Below are 22,904 nucleotides of genomic sequence, written 5' to 3' on the forward strand. Positions count from 1 at the left end.
CTTCTTTGGTCATCTCAAATCCCCATGCCTCGAGATAAAAACCTTATTCTTCAAGCAACTCGTGCTACCTTCGATTTGAAACTTGAAATGAATTCTGAAATGACTTCCCCCATTCTTCTGGTGGGTGACTGCTACTGACTAAAAACTTGAAATAAATTCCCTTATTTTTCAGGTGGGCACCTGATGCTTAAACTTTGAGACAAACTCCCTTATTTTCCAGGTAGGCGCCTGATGCCAAAACCTGAAATGTATTCCCTTGTTTTCCAGGTGGGCGCCTGATGCCAAAACTTGAAATGTATTCCCTAGTTTTCCAGGTGGGCGTCTGATGCCAAAACTTGAAATGAATTCTCTTGTTCTCTAGGCGGGCACTTGTTGCCGATACATGAAATGAGTTCCCTTGTTCTCCGAGTGGGCGCCTGCTGCCGATACTTGAAATGAATTCCCTTGTTCTCCAAGTGGGCGCCTGCTGCTGATATGTGAAATGAATTCCCTTGTTCTCCAGGTGGGCGCCTGCTGCCGATACGTGAAATGGATTCCCTTGTTCTCTAGGTGGCTGCTTGATGCCGATACTTGAAATGAATTCCCTTGTTCTCCATATAGGCGCCTGCTGCCGATACTTGAAATGAATTGCCTTGTTCTCCAGGTGGGCGCCTGTTGCCGATACTTGAAATGAATTCCTTTGTTCTCCAGGTGGGCGCCTGCTGCCGATACTTGAAATGAATTCCCTTGTTCTTCAGGTGGGCACCTGCTACCGATACTTGAAATGGATTCCCTTATTCTCCAGGTGGGTGCCTGCCATTACAACAAAATAGAGAAAACAAAAGAACTTTTCTGCCCCAGTTTGGTACTGGGAACATCGGTGAGTATTAATCGAATCATGTTATCCAAAAGAGCTCTAAGAATTTAAAAGCTAAATCCTATTATCCAAGAGCGCCCTGAAAATTCAAAAATTAAATCACATCTTAAGAGTGAAAACTTCAAAGCTAAATTCTATTTCCTAAAGGTAAAACTTAGGCTAAATCTTATTATCTATGAAGGACTTAAAAAAACTTAAAACTAAATCCCATTATCCAGGAGGGTCCTGAGAACTTTAAATTAAATCCCATTATCCGGGAATGTCCTGAAAACTTGATTAAATCCCATTGTCCAGGAGGGTCCTGAGAAGTTACGGTCGAACCTGTCTGGCATATGATTTCCTCACGGTGGGTTCCTCCGGAACAAACGAAATTTCCTGACCCTGTTTCAAACAAAGAAAACTTGTGAGTTCAAATATGGTAGTTGGTTTGTGGACTTGACTTTGAGGGAGCTTGCTCATTCACTTCCCATGATAACTCAAAAGACCTTGCTTGTTTATTGACTAACCACTTTCTCTGTCACCTTATCATAGAAAATACCTCTGATCCGTTCAAACCCAAACCCTCTATCTGTTGCATTGTGCTTATGAATTGACATATACCGAACCTTTGTATTTCACATGAATCCCAAAGCATGTTGATTGTTACCAACTTAGTACGCATACTGTTCTTTCCTAACGTATGCCAGTTTGATGTTCTAGCCAGATTCCGTTTTGTGCAATTGAAAGCTGGTGACAAATTTTGAAGTCATTTCTCACTTGCTCTGACCAAACAGACTTAGGAAGAGGAAGTAAACAAGACAAAAGGAATAGTGTAAAGGACAATGGAAAGAGATGATTCTTAACAAGAAAACTAAAAAATAGAAACTTATCAGATGTGGATACCAACTCTAATGACCACGACATGCACCTTTGGATTAAGTGGCCTAATCTGTCAAGCAAGTCTAATGTTTAACTCTCGTTGTGCCTCTGAGTTGTGAAACTGGGCTTCCATGCTCCAATTAAACTATCTGATTCACAGTCCTTATTAGACTTGTAGTGCCCGACGGGTTTTCACCATCAAGCCTCTCTCATTTTGTTCTTTATCTCAACTTACCGTCGTTGGTGCCTGTGAAGGTTTTCACTGATAAGACTCTCTCATTTTTTTCTTTTCTTCTTTTTTTCTCTAATTCTACAGAGGACAAGGCATTAACCATGATAGAAATATCATATGCTCCTGGCATGTCTGACTCGGCACTCTCAAAGATTATCTGGGAGGTCTTTTTTGGACTGTAATATGGCTTTTGGATAGAACCTCGAACTGGCACAAACAATTTCGAATCCACACACAAACTCAAATGACCTTCATTTTGGAATGAAAATCAAAGGACAACACCTCTAATATTTGAGACGAAAGTCGGAAAAATGAAAGAAGAAAACAGAATATTTTTTGGTTTTTGTATAAGGGATGGAACCGCAGTTGTGGTTTGGGGTTTCTGGCCAGATCCATCGTTGGTGGGTTCGCCACTCTCCGGTGATGAATTCAAGCGAGGCTACAGCTCAAGTGAGGAAGCTGAAGAGAGGCACCGCTGAGAGCTGTTGGTGGTTTCGTGTGAAGAGGAAATCGATGATGGGGTGCGGCAGATGGTCTTCTCCAGTTAGAGGGTGAGAGATTGAGAGGTGGGGAGCTTGGGGAAGATGTATGTTGGTCACTGGTGTTATGAGGAGGGGCGGCGGCGTTTTTGTGAGGTGTGCCCTAGAGAGCATTTTGATGTGTGGTCATTTTTTGCTCAAGAAGAGGAACGGCAGGGGGTCCTTAGGTTAAGTTAGTGCGGCTGTTTTATATTGTTAGAGAAGAAGATTGGGGGGGGGGGGTTGTCTGTGTGTTCAACGGCTGATCCGGAGTCCCTAGGTTAGGTCTCTTAGGGTTGCTTTTAAGTCTAAGTCTAGGGTTTTAGGGGTATTGGGCTTGTGTTATTATGGGCTAGATCCGAATTGGCCCAAATTTACCTTTAAAAATGGCCCTTTAACTCTACTAACTAAAAAATATTAATTCCAAAAATAATAACTATAAAATTGTGAAATCATTAAAATAAATTACTAGAATAAAATTAAATACTAAAAGTGAAACTAATTTTTGTATTTTCAAATGTTATAGTACTATGAATATAAATATACTAATTAACTTTAAACTAAAGATGAAAAAATATTATTTTGTAATTTTTGTTTTTTTGATAGAATAAAGTAAAAGAGTTAAAACTATTTAAAATAGCGCTATTAAACCTAAACTAAAAATTTAAATACTAAAATATGTAAAATCTTGGGGAGAGTCAAAAATTATATGTCTATAGCTGCCCCTCTTTGACTGGAAACGCGAAGAGTTTTCAGACAAAGAACGACGAGACAGGTTTTTTGACCCGAATTTTATTTAAAGAGACCAAAAACTAAAGGAAAGGAGAATGTGACCGAGCCCTGGTATCTGAGCTGCCTACATATCCTTGGCTATAAAAGAATCAAGCTACATGTAATTCAGAAGCAGGAACAGTGATGGAGTATACCGAGGTGGAGAGCCGATTATGGTGCCATTCCGTCGAGGTTCCGGTCTGCTGTCCTATTAGTACATCAAAAATCAAGAATTAAAAGACTAACTAAGCCTATCAGCTATGAGTTACAAGATTCCTATCTATAAGTCTTTTGAAGCTTGATCTTGAGTTTTAAATGGTTCTATATGCATACTTTTGATTTGAACCTTGATGCTTGCTAGCTGCAGGTGCTGGTTCATTCTTCCAAGGCTTCTTCGGATCAGGACTAGACATGTAGTGCTCGTGACTTCAGCCCATCTTGAGCAGCTCACATCTTTCACCTGCTTCTGCATTTGGATTCACTTCCCTCTTTTTTCCGTTTCTTTCTTTTTTCTTGGATTGATACTTCTTCTTTGGTTATCTCAAACCCCCATGTCTCTAGATAAAAACCTTATTCTTCAAGCAACTCGTGCTACCTCCGATTTGAAACTTGAAATGAATTCTGAAATGACTTCCCCCATTCTTCTGGTGGGTCCCTACTACTGACTGGAAACTTGAAATAAATTCCCTTATTTTCCAGGTGGGCACCTGATGCTTAAACTTTGAGACGAACTCCCTTGTTTTCCAGGTGGGCGCCTGATGCCAAAACTTGAAATGTGTTCCCTTGTTTTCCAAGTGGGCACCTGATGCCAAAACTTGAAATGTATTCCCTTGTTTTCCAGGTGGGCGTCTGATGCCAAAACTTGAAATGAATTCTCTTGTTCTCTAGGTGGGCACCTGCTGCTGATACTTGCAGTGAATTCCCTTGTTCTCTAGGTGGGCACCTGCTGCCGATACTTGAAATGAGTTCCATTGTTCTCCAGGTGGGCGCCTGCTGCTGATACTTTAAATGAATTCCCTTGTTCTCCAGGTGGACGCCTGTTATCGATACTTGAAATGGATTCCCTTGTTTTCCAGGTGGGCGCCTACTGCCGATGCTTGAAATGATTTCCCTTGTTCTCTAGTGGGCGCCTACTACCGATACTTGAAATGAATTGCCTTGTTCTCCCGGTGGGCGCCTATTGCCGATACTTGAAATGAATTCCCTTGTTCTCCAGGTGGGCGCTTGCTGCCGATACTTGAAATGAATTCCCTTGTTTTCTAGGTGGGCGCTTGCTGTCGATACTTGAAATAAATTCCCTTATTCTCCAGGTGGGTGCCTGCCATTACAACAAAACAGACAAAACAAAAGAACTTTTCTGCCCCAGTGGTACTGGGAACATCAGTGAGTGTTAATTGAATCATGTGATCCAAAAGAGCTCTAAGAATTTAAAAGCTATATCCCATTATCTAGGAGGGCCCTGAAAATTTAAAAATTAAATCTTATCTTAAGAGTGAAAACTTCAAAGCTAAATTCAATTTCCTAAAGGTAAAACTTACGCTAAATCTTATTATCTATGAAGGCCTTAAAAAAACTTAAAACTAAATCCCATTATCCAGGAGGGTCCTGCAAACTTTAAATTAAATCCCATTATCCAGGAGGGTCCTGAAAACTTGAAATTAAATTCCATTGTCCAGGAGGGTCCTGAGAAGTTATGGCCGAACCTATCTGGCACATGCTTTCATCACCGAGGGTTCCTTCAAAACAAACAAAATTTCCTGCCCCTGTTTCAAACAAAGAAAACTTGTGAGTTCAAACATGGTAGTTGGTTTTTGGCCTTGACTTTGAGGGAGATTGCTCCTTCACTTCCCATGATAACTTTGATTTCAACTCAAAAGACCTTGCTTGTTTATTGACTAACCACTTTCTCTGTCACCTTATCATAAAAAATTCCTCTGATCCGTTCAAGCCCAACACCCTCTATCTGTTGCATTGTGCTTATGAATTAACATATACCGAACCTTTGTATTTCACATGAATCCCAAAACACGTTGATTGTTACCAACTCAGTGCACATACTGTTCTTTCCTGACGTATGCCACTTTGATGTGCTAGCCAAATTCCATTTTGTGCAATTGGAAAGCTGGTGGCAAATTTTGAAGTCATTTCTCACTTGTTCTGACCAAACAAACTCAGGAAGAGGAAGTAAACAAGACAAAAGGAACAGAGTAAAGGACAATGGAAAGAGATGATTCTTAACAAGAAAACTGCAATGTAGAAACTTATCAGATGTGGATACCAACTCTAATGACCATGACCTGCACCTTTGGATTAAGTGGCCTAATCTGTCAAGCAAGTCTAATGTTCAACTCTCGTTGTACCTCTGAGTCATTAAACTGGGCTTCCATGCTCCAATTATCCTATCTGATTCACGGTCCTTATTCGACTTGTAGTGCCCGAAGGGTTTTCACCATCAAGCCTCTCTCATTTTGTTCTTTCTCTCAACTTACCGTTGTTTTATGGTGCCTGTCAAGGTTTTCACCGATAAGACTCTCTCATTTTTTTCTTTTTTTCTTTTTTCTCTCTCTCTGATTCTGCATATGACAAGGCATTAACCACGATAGAAATATCATATGCTCCTAGCATGTCTCGACACTCTCAAAGATTATCTGGGAGGTCTTTTTTGGACTGTAATATAGCTTTTGGACAAGGTTAGAAAGAAAGGATATCATAAAGGCTCAAAATAACTAAGACAACAGGGTTAATTGATTTACAACTTTTGGAATCCATTCTAAAAACTTTGCCCTAATTTCTAAAACAATGGATTTTGATTCTCTTTTTTCTGTTTTTCTTTTTGAAATGGAATTTCTAAGAAAGACTGCCCCACTCTCGACTTCGTGGGATTATGAAATATTTTATTTGGTGCGACCGAACCGTAAGGCTGCATACGTATCTTGTGGTGACAAGAATCAGGCCGAACGTATTTCATAGGGATGCTTTCTTTTCGTTGCTATTCTTCTTCTTTTTTTCTTTTCTTTTTCTTCTTTTTCTATTTTCTCTTTTGATTTTTTTCTTTTTTTCCTTTTCTTTTAGATTGAACTTTCTAAAACAAATCTATGGGGTCTTGAATTTTTTCCTTTTATTTTTATGACTCTGACTTGATTCCAAAAGTGGGAAGGTCAGGAAAATTAGCACATGCTCAAAAGGAGTACCGAATGGTATAAAGTATTTGGGTAGCTGAAAGAGGGCCTCCCAATCTCTAAAAATGCCAAGTACAATACCTGCAACTTGAGGATGAAAATTGAAGATCATGCACAATATTTTTTTGCAGCTTCGGCATTGATATCTATGATATGCCTTCCACTTTTTAGTGCCTTGTCAAGTACAAAACTCTTGTTGGGTAATTCCCTCTTCACAATGGATATTCTCCGTCAATTCGGATCAAACTCTCTCGACTTTATCTTATAAATTGAGGTGCACTTGAACTCAAAACTACTCGCTTCAAATTGTCTGGGATGCACTCTCATTTAACGAATTCTTGTCATCCTATTAACTTCCCAAATTATCTGCCCCAGTTTCATACAGTTCAGGCTTTAAATGATCTCAAAATGTCCAAATCTGTACTTATTTCCCTCAAATGTCCCTATCATCTTCAAATTTGTTTCATTGCTTCATGATTAGACTAAATTTTAAGACCAGGTTAAGAATTATGCGTACATGTCATGTCACTAGTGTTAGCATGAAAAAAACTATAAAAGGGAAAGGAGAACTAAACGAAAACTGACTAGAAATAACATAAAACAGGAAATTGCATTAGACAGACGGTGAAAGGGTTTGAACAACAAAACAAGCAAAATAAACTGGGGTCACAACCTTGGAACAAACCTAGATAACACTAAATGAGTTATTACAACTAAAGAAACTAGGCAAAATAAAAGGATAGAAGGGTTTGAATCACAAGACAATATCCGGATTATAACCCTGAAATAACTCGCATAACAGAAATGACAACAAAATAAACCACCAAGACTCCTCCTTGACTAGCTAAGAAATGGAGCGTCTTTCCAATTACCAAGCTCGACATCCTAGCCACTAAGTTCCACATCAATATTATCAAGACCATTAGCAACTTCAATATCATTAACTTCAGTCAGCAAGTTCCCAAGAGGATTCACATACTCCCTGTCACCGTCCTTGATCACGATTATCCCTTCTTGAATCATTCTTTCTATTTCCCTTTTCAAAGCACGACAATATTCAATGCTATGACCTTGGACATTAGAGTGGTACATACACTGTATAGTAGGATCAAAACCTTTTGCATATGGGTCCGAAGTATAGCCGTGGAGCGGCTCAATCAGGCCAGAATGTTTTAACCTTTCAAACAGGCTTGTGTAGGATTCTCCGATTGGCATGAAACTATTTCTTTTCATTTGTTCCCCTCCATGCCCCAGTTTCCTAGGGTTGTTGGATGCTCGAAAATGTTGTGAAGGCAAAAGTGCATTATGCGGTGCTGGCGCTCGCCATGAGGAATGGCCCAGTAGTTGGACAGATGACCGGACGTTGTTCGGAGGATAACACTGAGGTGAATTATGTGGAGCTCGGGGATATTCATGGGATCGATATTGAGCCTGAAAGTATTTAGCAGGAATTCCTACTGGATCTTGTCATTGGCGGGGCTCAACAACATCTGTTCTATCAATCGGGGGACTGACCCGAACAACTTATTCGTTCCATCTGAGCCAAAACCCCCTAAAACTTCCCTCGGGTTTCTTTTCCATTTGAGATAGAGAGGAGTAGTCTGGGATAATGTCTACATTGTACTAATAGTGCCGGACAAAATCTTGAGCCATGTCACCCCATGCATGCTACTTACTGATATCTTGACGAGTATACCACTCCAAGGCTTCCCCACTCAAACTCTAACTGAAATACGCCATTAATAATTTGTCCTTCCCCCGACGCCTCTCATCTTACTGTAGTAGCCTCTCAAATGGGCCACGGGATCTCCATGTCCGTCATACAAATCAAACTTTGGCATCTTAAACCCAGCAGGCAGTTGGATGTCAGGAAACAAGCACAAGTCTTTGTAAGACATGTTTATCCTCCCTATCCCTTGCATGTGTCTTAAAGATAGCTTTGAGATTTTTACCTTCCTGGATATCTCATCTTGCTCCACTGTCTTTGCAGGCTTTTCAGTTTCACCAGGAGGCTCAAAATGAGGAGCGTGAGAGTATGGAACCGAGAACTTGAAAGTTGATTCTGGAGCACAATATTGGGCATCAGGGATTTTAAACACAGTCTCGCTAGAGGATCGAAGAAAGGTAGCTGGTGGATGAGCTACAAAATCTTGAGTGGTCAAAGGAGCGGGATATGAGGTGGTTCTGGGGGGTGGAGTGTGAAAAGGTTGTGGGGAGATATTGTCGCACCTCCTTTTTCCGCCTCCGCGAGGGGCGTAGGGAGTTTTTTCCAATTAAAGGACGATCGAAACGGGATTTATTTACTAAAATTTCAGAGTCGCCACTTGGGAGATTTAGGGTGTCACAAGTCATCAATTTTAATCCCGAATCGAGGAAAAGAATGACTCTATATTACAGTTTGTGTACCAGAAATCCGGATAAGGAATTCTATTAACCCGGGAGAAGGTGTTAGGCATTCCCGAGTTCCGTGGTTCTAGAACGGTCGCTCAACTGTCATATTCGGCTTGATTATCTGATTTTATACATATAGAACCTATGTGCGAATTTTAACTTTTAACCGCTTTTGTCATTATTATTATTTTTATCAAGAATTGCAACATCGTGAAAACATATCTTGAACCACGTTACATCAATGCACCCGTGGTTGTTGACATATCTCGACTCGGTTGAGATTTGGATTTGGGTCACATAAATGTGCACCCGAGTTTAAGGAAAATAAATTATTAAAGGTGCGTCTAAAGCAACTAGCGTATTGTTATTCTGGGTAGGGCCGTGGAGTTTTGCTAAACGGTCCATCCCGAAGTCTAAGCAATTTTTTAAAGCAAATATGTACTGAGGGCCCCGCAATTTTGTATTTTTCTTCGGCAAGGCTCATCCCGCTCTTATTTTTTAAAGAATTGCAACGTCGTGGACATGCATCTCGGACCACGTCACAATCAATGTGCCCGTAGTTTTTAACATATTTTAACGTCGTTGAGATTTGATTTGGATCACATAAATGCGCACCCGAATTTAGGAAAGTAATTTTATTAAATATGCGTCTAAAGCAACTGCGCGTTTGCACTTTGCGAGGGCCATGGAATTTGCTAAATGGCACGCCTCGGTTTATTTCAAAAGATCACATTTAACTTAAAGCACGAATGTTCATAATCAAAACAAACTTAACCATATTCATATCCATAGGCTAACTATAAGGAAAACAAGAAAAAACTAAAAAATATAAACTATGAAGACAACATTAACGTAAAGGAATCCACAAAGATATCATAACTTTATTCACTTTTAAAAAAAGACAACAAGCAAAATAATCACATGGGCCACAGGGTTATCATGGCTTTATTATAAAAAGAGAACAACAAGTAAAATAATCACATGGGCATATAACTGGCGCAACAACCATGACCGAACAGTAAAACTTTTCTTATTTTCGTTTCTTCTGTGATTAAATAGAATAGAGATCCATTTGAAATAAACTTAATAAAAGGATATGAAAATCAGTCGAAATCAATTTCAACATATAACCAAACACAGTTACTACATTATGATACCTATTTCCATATTTGTTGGATTGTTTTTCTCTTTCGCTGGATTCACACTTTTAATGGATTAGTGTCTAAATCAAAACAAATAATCAAGGAAAACATTAATCTTCACACAAGTTACTGAAGAAGCAAAATACATAGACAGAAACGTGTAAGCAGAACAAATCCAAAATAAAGAAAGTGGGTCTTACATTGAATCTTCACACACAAAAACGACAGTAATCACTGGACCGAAATGGAAACCTCGACGGAAATAGGAAGCTCAGACCAAGACTGTCAACGACCCGAGATGTTGGCTGCTGCTGGTTTTTTTTTTCGACGCAGCAGATTGATTCGAGAAGATGAAGCAGAAGGGGTCGTTTGGATGTGAGAGAGTGGGAGTTTTTTCTTTTCAGTTTTTACGAAGAAGAAGATGAAGTCCAAAACCTTTTTCTTTCCTTTTTTTTTCGTTTTCCTTATGAAGAAGAAGATGACCCCCTTCTTCTAATTTTTTCTTTTTTTTTTAATCTCTTTTCCCTTCTTTTCTTTTTCCAGACCCCCTTTTTCCTTTCCAACTTTTTCCTTTTTAAATCCACCCGTCCCTTTCCAATTTTCCTTTTCGTTTTTCAATCCAACCTTTTCCTTTTTTCAAACTCCCATCCTCCGTTCCTTTTCCCCACTTTTCTCTTTTTTTTTTAAAAAAAATCCCCCTTTTCAAAATCTTTTTGCTTTTAAAATTTCCCCTCCCCTTTGCCCTTGTCCCCCGTGCATTTTGTCCCTTGTTTAAAGAAAATGGACCCACGTGTGTAGGGGTCCAAGACATATGTCCCCCATGCGTGGTGGGGTTTCGTCCGTGTTCCCCACGTTTGGTGGGCTCGGATTATTATGGGCTAAGTCCGAAAATTAGGCCTAAAAACGGGTAGTTTGAACCCAAATATTATTCTTTTGCCCGGACCCGAGAATAAAAACACGATGTTATTCATTTAGTCCTATGTAAGCAAAATAACTACCAAATAAGACTATTTAAAACAAGACTATTTCTCCCTTTTTTTTTAGTATTTTTTCAAGATTAAAATAGCTACAAAGCATAAATAAAACTATTTTTGTCATTTTCATTTTTATATAAAGATAAAATATAAAGTACTATTTTTGTATTTTTCAAGATTAAAATAGCTACAAAACGTTATATATTTTTTTTTGTAATTTTCAAAATTATACAACGATAAAAACATAAAGTACTATTTTTATATATTTTTTTTAAAGTTTAAAATGGCTACATAACATTAATAAAACTATATATATATACTTTTTTTTTATAATTTTCGAAATTATACAAAGTACAAAAATAAGGTACTATTTTTTCAAGTTTATGAGAAATACATAAGCTAAAATTTATATATATATTTTTTGTAATTTTTCTTTTGCGATGAAAATAAAGTAAAATAGTCAAAATAGCTAAAATAGCTATATTAGACCTAAATTAAATATTTACGCTAAAAATGTGAAAATTCTCGGGGAGGGTCAAAAATCACGTGCTTACAGCTGCCCTTCTTTGCCCGAAGACACGAAGGGTTTTCGTGCAAAGATAAAGCGAACGATTTTTGCCCATCCGAGTACTCCGTGTGAAGCATTTTTTTTATTTTTTTTGAAAAAATATTTGACCGAACCTTTGCTTCAAAGGTTTCCTACATATCCTGGGCTAAACAAGAATCAGGTCAATGTAGTTTGGGAAGTTTTGGTAGCTGGGACTACCGTTGGACTTCAATGTTACTGTTGTTGCATGGTATTACCACTGCTTACCGATCTCCTTGTTACACCGTGCTTAAAAGAAAACAAGAAGCTAGGCTAGACTGCAATTTGTTTTTGTTTCCTTGCTTTCTTGTCTGCTTGCATTTTTTCCGGTGCTTTTCTTCTTTTTGACACATGCACTTGAGTTTGTGCTGGGACCTCTTGTTGCAACCTTCTGCTTCCCGGTGCTGGGGATTTTTATTGTTTCCTGTTGGGGATTCCTATTGTAACCCTCTGTTTTATTGTCCTCTGACTTGATCTTAAAATGTATGCCTCTGTTGTATGGGCGGGCTCCCAACTTCAATACTTGAAAATTAATGCTGAATCTATTCCTCTGCTATATGGGCGGGCTCCCAACTTCAACACTTGAAATGAAAAGACTGAATGTATGCCACTGTTCTATGGGCGGGCTCCCAACTTCAACGCTTGAAATGAAAAGACTGAAATGTATGCCTCTGTTCTATGGGCGAGCTCCCAACTTCAACACTTGAAATGAAAAGACTGAAATGTATGCCTCTGTTCTCCAGCGGACTCTGATTGCTAACTTTGAAATGGAATGTCTCTATTCTCCAGCCGAACTCCTGACTTTTAAAATTTAAACTGTATGCCTCTGTTCTTCAGGCGGACTCCTGACATCAAACTTGAAAAGTATGTCTCTGTTCTCCAGGCGGACTCCTGATTGCTAAATTTAAAATTGAATGTCTCTATTCTCTAGGCGGACTCCTGACTTTTGAAATTTAAACTGTATGTATCCGTTCTTCAGGCGGACTCCTGACGTCAAACTTGAAAAGTATGTCTCTGTTCTCCAGGCGGACTCCTGACAACTTTAAAATAAAAATGCCATTCCTTTCTTTAGGTTGGCGAAATTTTAACAACTTTTTTTTTTAAAAAATACAAATAAAAATAAAACGCCTTTCCTATGGGTAAAAATAAACTTAGAAGGAAATACATCTCTTATGGGTAAAAACAAACTTAAGAGGAAATGCATCTCCTATGGGTAAAACAAACTTAGGAGGAAATGCATCTCCTATGGGTAAAAATAAACTTAGGAGGAAATACATCTCTTATGGGTAAAAACAAACCTTAGGAGGAAAGGCATCTCCTATGGGTAAAAATAGACTTTAGGAGGAAATGCATCTCCTATGGATAAAACTAAACTTAGGAGGAAATGTCTTTCCTATGGGTAAAACTAAACTTTAGGAGGAAATGTCTCTCCTATGGGTGAAACTAAACTTAGGAGGAAATGCCTCTCCTATGGGTAAAAATAAACTTTAGGAGGAAATGCATCTCCTATGGGAGAAAATAAACTTAGGAGGAAATACATCTCTTATGGGTAAAAACAAACTTAGGAGGAAAGGCATCTCCTATGGGTAAAAATAGACTTTAGGAGGAAATGCATCTCCTATGGGTAAAACTAAACTTTAGGAGGAAATGCCTCTCCTATGGGTGAAACTAAACTTAGGAGTAAATGCCTCTCCTATGGGTAAAAATAAACTTTAGGAGGAAATGCATCTCCTATGGAAGAAAATAAACTTAGGAGGAAATGCGTCTCCTATGGTTAAAAAACAAACTTAGGAGGAAATGCATCTCCTATGGGTAAAACAAACTTAGGAGGAAATGCATCTCCTATGGGTAAAAATAAACTTATGAGGAAATACATCTCTTATGGGTAAAAACAAACCTTAGGAGGAAAGGCATCTCCTATGGGTAAAAATAGACTTTAGGAGGAAATGCATCTCCTATGGGTAAAACTAAACTTAGGAGGAAATGCCTTTCCTATGGGTAAAACTAAACTTTAGGAGGAAATGCCTCTCCTATGGGTGAAACTAAACTTAGGAGGAAATGCCTCTCCTATGGGTAAAAATAAACTTTAGGAGGAAATGCATCTCCTATGGGAGAAAATAAACTTAGGAGGAAATGCGTCTCCTATGGTTAAAAAACAAACTTAGGAGGAAATGCGTCTCCTATCGGTAAAAACAAACTTAGGAGGAAATGCCTCTCCTATGGGTAAAAAACAAACTTAGGAGGAAATGCCTCTCCTATGGGTAAAAAAACAAACTTAGGAGGAAATGCCTCTCCTATGGGTGAAACAACAACTTAGGAGGAAATGCCTCTCCTATGGGTAAAAAACAAACTTAGGAGGAAATGAATCTCCTATGGGTGAAACTAAACTTAGGAGGAAATTCCTCTCCTATTGGTTCAACAACAACTTAGGAGGAAATGCCTCTCCTATGGGTAAAAACAAACTTAGGAGGAAATGCATCTCCTATGGGTGAAACTAAAACAAACTTAGGAGGAAATGCATCTCCTATGGGTAAAACTAAACTTAGGAGGAAATGCGTCTCCTATGGGTAAAAGTAAACTTAGGAGGAAATGCATCTCCTATGGGAGAAACTAAACAAACTTAGGAGGAAATGCATCTCCTATGGGTAAAACTTTAATGATTTCAAACTAGGAAGTGCGTCTCCTATTAATGAAATCTTCACTTAGGAAGTGCATCTCCTATGCGTGAACCATTTCCTTCTTCCTGAATTAATTACTTACCTGTGTTGTCTTCTCTCGAAACTGCTGGGGATTATTTTGATGGGGATGACTTTTCCCCTTTCTTCTTGACCCACTCTGGGTTGCTCGAAACTCTGTCGAGGATGCTTCTACATCTCGATGATCCGTTGGGGATAACACTGCTGAGGATAACTCTGCTGAGTAAATATGTTATCTTACTCCTTCCAAAATTACTTCCTTTTAAGTAGGATGTTTCATTCCTCTGCAAACTACTTCCCTTTTTTTTATTCTTTTTTTTTTGCATAGCTTCTTCCATCGAAGACTACCTCCCTTAAGACTCGTTTTGCCTTTCCCTGAAAGGAACCGCTGAGGATACCGATTTTCACCAAACTTGTGTTGGAATCCTCGAAACTGCTAGGGATAACACTGTTGGGAAATTGTTTACTTACCTGTTGGGGGATAAAATGTTATCAGCTGTGGATAACACTGTCGAGGATAACACTGCTGGGGGATTCTGATTCTTTCAGAACTAGTGCTTCACTCTTCGAAAGGCTGTTGGGAATGATACTGGCCTTTTGCTTTTCTGAGCACAAGTGTCATCCCTTTGTTCTGTCTGCTGGGGAACAACTTCCTCCATTGAAACTTATTATATTGGGGCAACACCGGTTCAAAGACCACTTCCCTTGAGACTGGTGTTATCTTTATTCTTCTTCGAATGGGTACCTGATTTCCAGAAAATTTTCCAAATGAAAGGAAACTTTTTTGCCCCAGTTTGACAGTCTCCCTTATGGCATGCATTTCTGTCATCAATGCCATTTCCTTTACCTGTTTCAAATTAAACAAAATTTGTTAGTTTAAAACACGGTGGTTGGTTGTGATACTCCTACTGGGGATGACTTTCCCTTTCTCCTTCCTTGCTCTGCGTTCCACAACTTGTTGGGGATGATATTATTTGCTGGGAATGATCCCTTTCTGCTGGGGATATCCCTCTTCTTTTGTGGCACAGCTCGGAAACTGGCATTTCCCTGACCTTTTAGTCTCGCATGAATTTCCCAAATCATGCTCATTGCTCTCCCTGATTTGTCCACGGGCCTTGGCCTTGAGGTTTAATAACCTTTGATTTCGGCAAGGATATCCCTCTTGACACTCGTCGATCCTTTTGTCAATTCCCTTTTGCTGGGGATATCTTTCTTGACACTGGCCTCGCGCTTGTTCCTTGCTGACTATACCACTTGGATGTACTAGTCAGATCTCGTCTTGCATAATTGGAAAGTTGATGGCCTATTTTGAAGTCATTCCCCACTTGTTCTGACCAGACAGACTCTACTGGGGAATTTTTCTATGAAAGGAAAAGATAAAAGGGAACAGAATAAAAGACAAAGGAAAAAGATGACTCTTTAACAAAAGATACTATAAATAAAACCTATCAAATGCAGACACCGACTCTAATGGTCATGACATGCACATGTGGCCTATCCTCCGCCGTCAATCGTCTTTCAAGACCTTCAATTGGCAATTCTCCATCTGATTCTCAATCTTATTCGACTTGTAGTGCCCAAAAGGTTTTCACCATCAAGTCTCTCTCATTTTGGTTTTTCTCTCAGCTTTCATCGCCTTATGGTGTCCGTGAAGATTTTCACCGATAAGACTCTCTCATTTGTATCACTTTCCAGCTGGGGATTTGGAGTGTTGCCGGTATGACTCTCTCTGCTGGAGATTAGAGTTCTTTCTGCTGTGGAACAGAATGTTATGTTCGCCGGTAAGACTCTCATTTGTCTGACTTGACATCTTTTGCAGACTTTGGACCGTAATGTGGGTTTTTGGACAGGCTAGAAAGAAAGGGTATTAAAGGCCCAAAAACAAAATAAATTTGGGGTTTAAAATTACAACCTTCGGAACCAATTTTGTTTACAACAAGCGTAACCCTTGCCCCAGTTTTTTTTTGCTTGGGGATTATTTATTTTTTTTTTTAATTTTTATTACACCATGCACACTGTGACCATTGTGGCCATTATGCACCCTATGACCGAGCCGTGAAGCGCCTACGTATCCTCTTTGAGGAATCAGGTTAAACGTAGTTCCCAACTCCTCTTTTTTCTTCTGACTTTCTTTTGTTTTGTTTTGTTTTTTTTTGTTTTCTTTTGTTTTTGTTTTCTTTTTTTTTTCTTTTCTCTTTTTTCGTTTTGTTGTTTTCTTTTCTTCCTTTTTTTTGTTTACCTGCCATGCTTGAGTTTTCTAGTCGTTTCTACTGATTCCGAACGAGGGGTACGAAAGAGAAATAAATAAGGCTCAAAAGGGGTAACGAAGGATAAAGTGTTTAGGTAGCAGAACAAAATGCCTTCGTCATTTCAGTCTTCAAATATGCCAAGTGCAAACAACACAATTGAACATAGATTTATAGTCTCTTCCGATGGTGCTGGACTTTGACAATTATGTTAAACATTTTATTTTTCCTTTGTCATTTCTAAAGCACCGTTGGGCGACACTCTCATTATCATGAACGACCCTCATGCCAATTTGGCGAATCTTGCTTTTAACGGTTTTCTTTGTGTTTAACTTGCCCCAGTTCCACATGACTCGGGCTCCGAACAATCTCAAACCGTACTTATTTCCTTTAACCGTTCTGATCATCTTTCCGGGGTTTTATGATTAACTTTTAAGATTACGCCCGAACTGTGTGCGCATGTCATGTCACGAGAATCAGCGATGAACAAAAAATGATAAAAGGACTAAACAAAAGAAAACTGGAAATAAAAAGGACCGGATTTTGCATTAGATTACCGGTGAAATGGTTTGAATGACAAGACAAACAAAACAAAACAGAATAAAATTTTAAACAAACTGGACAAAACTTAAACAGACCGCTATGACGAAATGAAAAGATAAGAAGGTTTGACACAAGACAATATCCGGATTACAACCCTAAGAATAATCCAGACAACAGAAATGACAACAAAATACGCCACCACAAGCTTCTCTCTTGCTAACCAAGGAACGGAGCGTCCTCCTACTTTATCAAAATTGGCATCTTAGCCACTGAGCTTCGCATCAGTATTGTCCAGACCATTGCCAGCTTCAATATCATCAACTTTAGTCAACAAGTCCCAATAGGATTCGAGTGCTTCTGTTATCAGGCCTGATCCCCGCAAAGTGTGTATCATTATGTGCATGTAAAGGATTCCGCGCGATATTCTGGGTGTCATTGTCCGGCTTACCACAAACCAACCACCTTAACTTTCTTTGCGATTCAAAACAAAACAGGTTAGAATGGACTCAGTCGGTCATTATTATTAACAACATCTTTTTTTTCCTTTTTTTTCTTTTTTTTTCTTTCGCTTTTTTTTTTTTAATTTTTTTTTAATTTTTCTTTTTTTTTGTTGTGGTCGAATCTTATGGAGATTGCCTACGTATTATGACTCCGCATGAATCAGAACTTGCGTAGTTCGGGCCAATAAAAGATAAACAATAAACATTTTTTATCAATTTTCATATTAAAACAAACTGGGTTTCAATGGTTTGAAGATGACCTACAAACTCGAAAATCAAACAACCCACATATTTTAATCAAAAGATTTACAAACTCCAAAACAAAAAGGCCAGCTTCCTTTCCCCGTTTGACAAATGCAACCAAACGGCTATTTTTGCAAATGTGGCCCCTTCCAAATCTCACATGAATTTTGAGGCCGGGGAGGATTATTTTGACACTTTACAAACTTGACCGTTCTTTTACGAAAATAGCCTTTCGACAACTGAAAGATACTCTAAGTCTATTTCGGCAAGAACGGTTTAAGATGCGGCCGAAGCTGGCTCGACTTATTTTGACCAAAAATTCAAATGGTATTCACCTAACCGCTGACTCTTTGTTTTTTTTTTCAAATTACAATGAAAACGTGGTGTTGCAAACACGGCCCTTCAGCGCCTCGGGGACGAAGATTTTTAAGGCTGTGTGGGTCAATTGGACCAAAATCCTAAACATGACCCAAAAGATGGCTGTTTATGCAAAGTCAGCCTTCCGGCGTCCTTTTCGGGAACATTCGGCTATGTCTTGACAAAACAGCGTCACCCTACTTCTTTATGACAAAATTAAATTATTTTTTTTGGCTATTTTTTTAGCAAAAGGGGAGGCTGGACACCGCCCGACTTATTTATGACAAAATTAAAATTTTGACACGTTTTTTATTTATTTATTGGTTTTTGGCTATTTTAGCAAAAAGGGGGTTGGACCCGATGAGGGTTGCCTACGTATCTCACATCCGGTGAGAATCAAACCCGCGTAGTTCGGGCCAAATAACCGAACTATTTTAAAACAGAATTTTTTTATTTTTTTTTCAGCAACAAATAAAAAAAACACTTTCCAAGCACGACTCTTTCATTTTCATTTTGGCATTTTCAGAAACACATAAAAAAAATATTTTAAAAATAAGACCCTTTTTTCATTGTCATTTTTCAGGGGAAGACAAACTATTTTCCTTTTTTATTTTTTTTATTTTTTGAAAAATAAGACAGAACAACGATTTTTTTTTCTTTCTATTTTTCTTTGCTTTTAATAAAACAAACTAATAAAACATTTTTTTTCATTTTCTCAAAATTTCGGCAGAGTTTTGACAGTTATTTGGGCATTGTTTTTTTTCAAAAATAAACAATCAATTCCCTAACCGCTATTTCTTTTTTTTTTCAATTTTAAAATATTATTCCTGATATTCAAAAGTCAGTAAGCACACAAGTCCGAATCAAATAAATGCGCAAGTAGGAGCAAGTAAGATGCATCAGGATGGTCATTTTCATTTTTGGTTGCTAGTCCTAGACGGACCCAAACCCTGTGTTGAGTCCCCTAAGTCAAATGCAACGTGATGCAAATAAGCGTTCCTACTAGGGATCTGGCATGAAGTCATGTTATTCTATGTTCCAAACATGGGTCGGTGTTCTAGACTGTGTACCCAAGCGGACAACTCGAGTCGAGGAGGGGGCAACTTACCGGGAACCAAAAGGCCATCCGGCTTCGTAACTTATCCGGCCTCTTTCTTATTTCAGGGTATGACACTAACAGAATAGGGAGTCTCAACCAGTAAGCACATCCCCGGAGGTGAAGAGAGAAGGGTTCGACACAGTTTATATATACAGTCAAATAATATCAAAGCGGTAAAAGCAACATTTAGCACATTAGGCTCAAACATGTAAAAATCAGATAAAGCCAAATATAACAATTTATCTAAGCTCGAATTTCTAACCCTGAACCAGTGGTTCTGGGTTGTAAATTTATCCCCAGCAGAGTCGCCAGAGCTGTCGCACCTCCTTTTTCCGCCCCCGCGAGGGGCGTATGGAGTTTTTTCCAATTTAAGGACGATCGAAACGGGATTTATTTACTAAAATTTCAGAGTCGCCACTTGGGAGATTTAGGGTGTCACAAGTCACCAATTTTAATCCCGAATCGAGGAAAAGAATGATTCTATATTACAATCTGCGTACCAGAAATCCGGATAAGGAATTCTGTTAACCCGGGAGAAGGTGTTAGGCATTCCCGAGTTCTGTGGTTCTAGCACGGTCGCTCAACTGTCATATTCGGCTTGATTATCTGATTTTATACATATAGAACCTATGTGCGAATTTTAACTTTTAACCGCTTTTGTCATTATTATTATTTTTATCAAGAATTGCAACATCGTGAAAACATATCTTGAACCACGTTACATCAATGCACCCGTGGTTGTTGACATATCTCGACTCGGTTGAGATTTGGATTTGGGTCACATAAATGTGCACCCGAGTTTAAGGAAAATAAATTATTAAAGGTGCGTCTAAAGCAACTAGCGTATTGTTATTCTGGGTAGGGCCGTGGAGTTTTGCTAAACGGTCCATCCCGAAGTCTAAGCAATTTTTTAAAGCAAATATGTACTGAGGGCCCCGCAATTTTGTATTTTTCTTCGGCGAGGCACATCCCGCTCTTATTTTTTAAAGAATTGCAACATCGTGGACATGCATCTCGGACCACGTCACAATCAATGTGCCCGTAGTTTTTAACATATTTTAACATCGTTGAGATTTGATTTGGATCACATAATGCGCACCCGAATTTAGGAAAGTAATTTTATTAAATATGCGTCTAAAGCAACTGCGCGTTTGCACTTTGCGAGGGCCATGAAATTTGCTAAATGGCACGCCTCGGTTTATTTCAAAAGATCACATTTAACTTAAAGCACGAATGTTCATAATCAAAACAAACTTAACCATATTCATATCCATAGGCTAACTATAAGGAAAACAAGAAAAAACTAAAAATATAAACTATGAAGACAACATTAACGTAAAGGAATCCACAAAGATATCACAACTTTATTCACTTTTAAAAAAAGACAACAAGCAAAATAATCACATGGGCCACAGGGTTATCATGGCTTTATTATAAAAAGAGAACAACAAGTAAAATAATCACATGGGCATATAACTGGCGCAACAACCATGATCGAACAGTAAAACTTTTCTTATTTTCGTTTCTTCTGATTAAATAGAATAGAGATCCATTTGAAATAAACTTAATAAAAGGATATGAAAATCAGTCGAAATCAATTTCAACATATAACCAAACACAGTTACTACATTATGATACCTATTTCCATATTTGTTGGATTGTTTTTCTCTTTCGCTGGATTCACACTTTTAATGGATTAGTGTCTAAATCAAAACAAATAATCAAGGAAAACATTAATCTTCACACAAGTTACTGAAGAAGCAAAATACATAGACAGAAACATGTAAGCAGAACAAATCCAAAATAAAGAAAGTGGGTCTTACATTGAATCTTCACACACAAAAACGACAGTAATCACTGGACCGAAATGGAAACCTCGACGGAAATAGGAAGCTCGGACCAAGACTGTCAACGACCCGAGATGTTGGCTGCTGCTGTTTTTTTTTTCGACGCAGCAGATTGATTCGAGAAGATGAAGCAGAAGGGGTTGTTTGGATGTAAGAGAGTGGGAGTTTTTTCTTTTCAGTTTTTTTAGGAAGAAGAAGATGAAGTCCAAAACCTTTTTCTTTCCCTTTTTTTCGTTTTCCTTATGAAGAAGAAGATGACCCCTTTCTTCTAATTTTTCTTTTTTTTTTCAATCTCTTTTCCCTTCTTTTCTTTTTCCAGACCCCCTTTTTACTTTCCAACTTTTTCCTTTTTAAATCCACCCGTCCCTTTCCAATTTTCCTTTTCGTTTTTCAATCCAACCTTTTCCTTTTTTCAAACTCCCCTCCTCCGTTCCTTTTCCTCACTTTTATCTTTTTTTTTTTAAAAATCCCCCTTTTCAAAATCTTTTTGCTTTTAAAATTTCCCCTCCCCTTTGCCCTTGTCCCCCGTGCATTTTGTTCCTTGTTTAAAGAAAATGGACCCACGTGTGTAGGGGTCCAAGACATATGTCCCCCATGCGTGGTGGGGTTTCGTCCGTGTTCCCCACGTCTGGTGGGCTCGGATTATTATGGGCCAAGTTCGAAAATTAGGCCTAAAAACGGGTAGTTTGAACCCAAATATTATTCATTTGCCCGGACCCGAGAATAAAAACACGATGTTATTCATTTAGTCCTATGTAAGCAAAATAACTACCAAATAAGACTATTTAAAACAAGACTATTTCTCCCCTTTTTTTAGTATTGTTTCAAGATTAAAATAGCTACAAAGCATAAATAAAACTATTTTTGTCATTTTCGTTTTTATATAAAGATAAAATATAAAGTACTATTTTTTTTGTATTTTTCAAGATTAAAATAGCTACAAAACGTTATATATTTTTTTTTGTAATTTTCAAAATTATACAACGATAAAAACATAAAGTACTATTTTTATATATTTTTTTTAAAGTTTAAAATGGCTACATAACATTAATAAAACTATATATATATATATATATATATATATATATATATATATATATATATATATATATATATATATATATATATATATACTTTTTTTTTATAATTTTCGAAATTATACAAACTACAAAAATAAGGTACTATTTTTTCAAATTTATGAGAAATACATAAGCTAAAATTTATATATATATTTTTTGTAATTTTTCTTTTGCGATGAAAATAAAGTAAAATAGTCAAAATAGCTAAAATAGCTATATTAGACCTAAATTAAATATTTACGCTAAAAATGTGAAAATTCTCGGGGAGGGTCAAAAATCACGTGCTTACAGATATCTTGTACTTGTGACAGTGGCAGAATGATGACAAGGCTTTCAGTGTAGTTAGTGGGAACTGATGGTGGAGGACGCCCACTAATCCAGGCTTGGTATATTTCGGTTATCCGTCCTTTCAACCTTAAGACATCTTCTTTCAACTCAGATTCTGATTCAACCATTCCCTTAGACGGATCAATAACCCCTGTGTCCAAGTCTTTGCTAGCCATGACTACCTTACTCTTTGACCTTGTATTGTATGGATGAGTTACTTAAGAACCACAAACCAACCACCCTTCTGCTCAATGAAGATAACAAAAAGGAACAAAATGGGGTCATCCTGTTAGTGTTAGGGCATTTAACAGAAGATAATCTCACATTATGTGCAATGCACCTAGTCACAATTATCAGTTCTAGAATGACTTCGAGGGTCACAAGATCACTTGGCACCATCCCAATTTGTTCATTTCAATCTTCTCCTTTCTTTTCTTTTCTGACACTTCTTAGCTTGCTC

General features: G+C 38.1%; 1 long non-coding RNA gene across 1 annotated transcript; it reads right to left on the reverse strand.

Moving 5' to 3' along the window:
• Positions 1–16,970: 16,970 nt before the first annotated feature.
• LOC138880516 (uncharacterized) lies at positions 16,971–21,233 on the reverse strand. Its single transcript, XR_011403239.1, has 2 exons — positions 21,015–21,233; positions 16,971–17,463 (listed from the first exon to the last, which is right to left on the reverse strand). It is a non-coding gene; the product is annotated as an uncharacterized lncRNA (long non-coding RNA).
• Positions 21,234–22,904: the final 1,671 nt, after the last annotated feature.

Source organism: Nicotiana sylvestris, chromosome 10 (assembly GCF_000393655.2).
Source record: "Nicotiana sylvestris chromosome 10, ASM39365v2, whole genome shotgun sequence".
NCBI lineage: Eukaryota > Viridiplantae > Streptophyta > Magnoliopsida > Solanales > Solanaceae > Nicotiana > Nicotiana sylvestris.